The sequence below is a fragment of the Akebia trifoliata genome, chromosome 13, assembly GCF_017979445.1.
Source record: "Akebia trifoliata isolate Shusen 1 chromosome 13, ASM1797944v1, whole genome shotgun sequence".
NCBI lineage: Eukaryota > Viridiplantae > Streptophyta > Magnoliopsida > Ranunculales > Lardizabalaceae > Akebia > Akebia trifoliata.
Genome location: NC_141387.1, coordinates 5,901,361 through 5,906,120, shown reverse-complemented (window position 1 = coordinate 5,906,120; position 4,760 = coordinate 5,901,361). Strand labels below are relative to the sequence as shown.

General features: G+C 38.0%; 1 pseudogene; it reads right to left on the bottom strand.

The window, feature by feature from the left end:
* Nucleotides 1-419: 419 nt before the first annotated feature.
* LOC147387541 (ethylene-responsive transcription factor ERF054 pseudogene) lies at nt 420-3,538 on the bottom strand (annotated as a pseudogene).
* Nucleotides 3,539-4,760: the final 1,222 nt, after the last annotated feature.

Here is a 4,760-nt window from a genome sequence, read left to right as displayed (position 1 = left end):
AGGAAAAACATAGGCTTTGAGTTCTCCTAGAGTAACTACACAGAACATTGCATTCGACACTGAGTAGACATGGAGGTGTGCACAAAACCATTATTGTTTTCACTTGTATCTCAAGGAAAAATGTCTATCGTTCCATGAACGCCTCCATGTCAACTCAGTGTTGAACATAGTGTCCTACACGTTCAATCACTTTGTAAGAGAATATGATGTATTATATTATGATGCATGAGATACATTGTGTCATTGTCAATGTTTCACATTACAAAAGGAAAGTTGTGATTGAGAATAAGATATTTAATGAAGAGAAATTGATTTTATTAAAAATTCTTGGATGAATATTACATGAACCAAGATAAGGAAACTAACCTGACATAAATATTCTAATTAATTAGTATTTCCTAATGTAAAATATCTTACTTGATATTGCTACATATATTATTCTCCAACACTACCTTTCTTTTGAGATAAGATACATTGATAATGGTATAATGTTTCTCATATATCATAATATGTTGCATCTGATTCTCTATCATCCTCCTGCAATTGCACGTTCCTTTGAAAAATTTGAAAAGGAAATATGCAATTGGTTTCTCTGAATAATTTCTCTTGATCTCATTAAATGACATGTTATTAAATCGTCAAAAATCCAATCATGCTTCTTGGTAGTCACTGCTTGTCTGTGAAGTCCATTATTGTCGCATCCTGCTCTTTTTTTGAATCTGTCGGAATCGTTGACTTACAAGAGCAAAGAATTAGGATTGCCAAATATCTTAATAGATATTACTAATTATCTTATTCTCAATCACAATCCTCCTTTTGTGATGAAATACATTAACAATGATACAATGTATCTCATGCATCATAATATGATGCATCTATTCTCCTATGCACTATAGGATTTTCCTTAGGAATATCCTCCCATCTCAATCATGCATTTGCATGGAGAGTTGGAGGGCTTGTGTGGATACACTTCTCTGCGCAAGAGTAAAAGCTCAATCTCTCCCCACAAGAGCAAAAAACCTCTCCACGGAAAGCATGTTCTTAGAGCTTCTCAACAAAGAGTAAAAAACATCTCCCTGCAAGAGCAAAAACCTCTTCGCGCAAGAGCAAAAATCTATCCAAACGTTTGCTAGCTCCCCGCAAGAGTAGAAGTCGTCAAGAAACTCTATCCAAACGCAGTGTAAGTATCCAAAGAATATGCCTCTAGAAAGATTTAAAAAAAAGACATTGTCCTTCTCTAAAATTTAAAAAAAAAAAAGAAATTTTACTATATTATGAAGTACAAACTAGAAGAATTATGAAATGTACAACAAGCAATTTGCACACCCACTAACAAAAGCAAAGCTGTTGAGGGACTACTTGAGGGAGAGGAGATCACAAAACTGTCTCCTTCCTTTGGTCCCATCCTACCTACTTAACTTACACTACATCACAACCATCTTCACTTCTTTCATCCAAACACACATTGGCTTTGTTTCATAACAACACACTCACCTACATGTCATCACTTACCAAAGCAAATGGTGGGAACAAAAAGGGAAGAATTTGGATTAAAAGAAGCCACTGCTAAGAGGATCAAAAAACACCAATGTTGCAGGGCAAATTCTGATTTGTGAGTGCTGAGTGATTAATCTTTGAGAGAACTCAAATGGGGTATTTGTGTTCTCTCCTACTAAGAAAATCAAAGGCTGTCTCTTTAAAAATCTGCAACCAATGAGAGAGAGGGGGTTGAAAAAGGATATTTTCCTTCACCCAACAGAAGCAAAACAGCTTCATTTGAGGTGAAATTAGTCTCCATCTTTCCAAAAGTACATTTTCATGGGAGAAGAAGATGAAAGAGCCGACGTGGAGTCGTCTTGAGGAATCGGATTACTAGAACTACTCAATTGTGGCTGACTTGAACTGGGGATAGAGAGATTGGATTGATAAGAATTAGGAACGGGCTGTAAATGGGATTGCAACAATAGATTATTAGTTGCATCAAGATCATCCCAAACTGGACTACCCGGACCCCAACCGGCCTGAATCGCATTGAACCACGCCTGCTCCATGCCTCCCCATACAAATTCCGGGGATTCTGATAAGCTTTCCTCCGATACCGTTGTCACAGGCTCTTGGGTAACTTCACTACTTACCATTACCTGGCTAGATTCCAATCCCGAAGACGAGTTCCCATCAAAATTGGGCTTTTCTAGATCAATCTCCATGTGTTGGGATGGCAAATTTAGGCCTCTTGGAACATTGTGAAGCTGTTGTGGCACATTGTCTTGGGGAGTTGACGATGATGACGAAGATGAACTAGGACCCATTGTTGCTGATTCACTATTATTAGTCCTTCCAAGGAAGCGTTCAGGGAAATTAAGGCGAGCATTTTCGCCCCGTAATTTAAACGCCTCACGATCATAAGCCATGGCAGCATCTTCAGCTGTATCGAAAGTACCTAACCAAAGACGAGTTCGATTACGAGGGAGACGAATCTCTGCCACCCATTTCCCCCAATGTCTTTGTCTCACTCCTCGGTAGAGCTTAGTGGGTGTAGTTGGAGGCCTAAATAAGGTTCTTCCATCTTGGCCTAATCGATTCATCATCATCATTCGTCCCCGAGGACTAAGGTTCAACGCGTCGCTCCAATACTGTACAAGCTGTTGTTGTTGTTGTTGGGAAGACTGGGCTTCTGTAGGAAAGTAGCCCAACCCATGCTGGTGGGGACCGAAAGAGATCATGGGTTGTGGTTGTTGTTGGTGGTGGTGTGATGTGGGGTGAAATAGAGGTAAAGCTGTTGTGGTGATATTGTGAGATGGAGAACCATCGTAGGCGAAAGGAAATGTAATTCGAGAAGAAGGAAGAGTTGTTGGGGTTTGATAGGTGATTGAAGCAGAGGAGTGAGAAGGGATTTGACGTTCTGGGCTTCGGATTTTCTTGAGAGGTCTTGGAGATGTGGACGCCTCTTCAAAAGCTGGTTTCCATTGACGTCTATCTAAGCTTCCAAGATCCGATTTTTCCTTGTTTTTAGATACAATTTGACGCATCTTTTGCTTCTCATCCCTCCCCTGTTTCTTATCTTCTTCCATGAAGAAACACAAGAATCAAACAAATTGAGAACTAAATCGATCTTTCGCTCTTCGGGTTTCACAGAGGAATAATTGCAAATCTTTCCCCCCCTCTCCCTACCCTTCTCTCTCTCTCTCTCCAATCTAAAGATTAGAGCCAAAAAGAGTTTATAGGGGATGAAAATTGGAAATAAGAAATGGGTTTCAATATTGAAGAAAAACAAGATGAACAGGAAGAAAATTAAAAACCCAGATTGAAATTTGATCTAAAACTAAAACAAAGATTCTTATTTCGGAGTCTGGGTTTGATCTTAAATGCAAAGCTGATCACAATAAACCAGAGATAAGTACAACCCATCCCAAATAGAGTTAGAGAGAGTGAGAGAGGGACAAAGAATCCACAAATCTTTCCAAATTTGCAATCTTTTTATTCCTCTGTGACTCTTTGAGACTTGAAAACAGAGAACTTGTGAGAGAGTTGATGGGGCAGGTCAGGGAGTGCAGGAGAGTTATAAACTGCAAAAGATTCGAGAGGTGAGGTGGGACCCACATCGAAATTGAAATTGACATCGTTTCACACATCGGTGTACATTTAACCATTGATGCTTCTCGTCGTATCCGATGAAATAATCTATGGTTTTTTACATATCCACGTCATCAGTGTGAAACGATGTCGGCGTCAATGTCAATGTTACCTCAGTATTTTCCTTTGAGGCATTTCGTTACTTCAACTCCAACCAATCAACGACTATTTCTTTTTCTTAACGATTCTCTTACCACTTTGTCACGTGGCCAATGAATCCAAATCTCTTACTTACCACTATGGATTTAATGGTACTGGTGGTAGGATAATTAAATCACTCCCATTCTTTTTTAGCAAACCAGGTGGCATTCATGTGGATGGGTTATTGAGATGCACTTGTTTCTTCAAGGTGATATGCCCTTTGACCTTCGTCTTTTCTTATTGATTAATCATACTGACCTATATGCCCTTATCTTTAGTCAAAATAATTTTTATTTTTCTACTCAAAGTTGATTGTTTTCAAGTTTTTTTACTTATATTTTAATCTATTCCACCTTATCTTCAATCCATTGTTTTTAATTGCATTTGTAATTCTTGAATCTTCCATTTGATAATTTATTAATTTCTTGTTTTTCCAAAAAATTCACTCTTACCTTGATGTTTGAATATTGAAATAAATAAAATTTGTAGGTTAGGATGATTGGTTTTGATGAAAAATTAAAAATTAAGAAAATGTTTCAAGAAAAAAAAATTGGAAATTTTACTAGAGAGTGTAGATTGGGCATTCAAGTTTAAAAAAAATAAAAATAAAAATTGTGACCTAGTGAGAATCCCCACATTGGTGAGACTATAACTCCTTGGGGCCCATGCAGAACTCACAATCATGTGTTTTAGGTTATTTAGGGAGGAGTTGTAAATACTTAGTTTCGATCTTACAACCAGAGGGAGCAAACCCTTGTTACCACGTTTTACTGTTGATACCCTGCCCTAATAGGTCATTCAAGTCATTTTATATTAACTCTTCTTAGAAGACTAAGTCAAGGGGGGAATATGTCATGAGTTTGAAAAACTAGACTCTCTATTCTCTATAAAACACCCTAAATCTAATGGTTTTGGGTGAGTAAGCATAGGCGATTGTGAAGAAGACCTGGAGTTAAGAAGCTCCATACTCACTAGCGTACTAGATC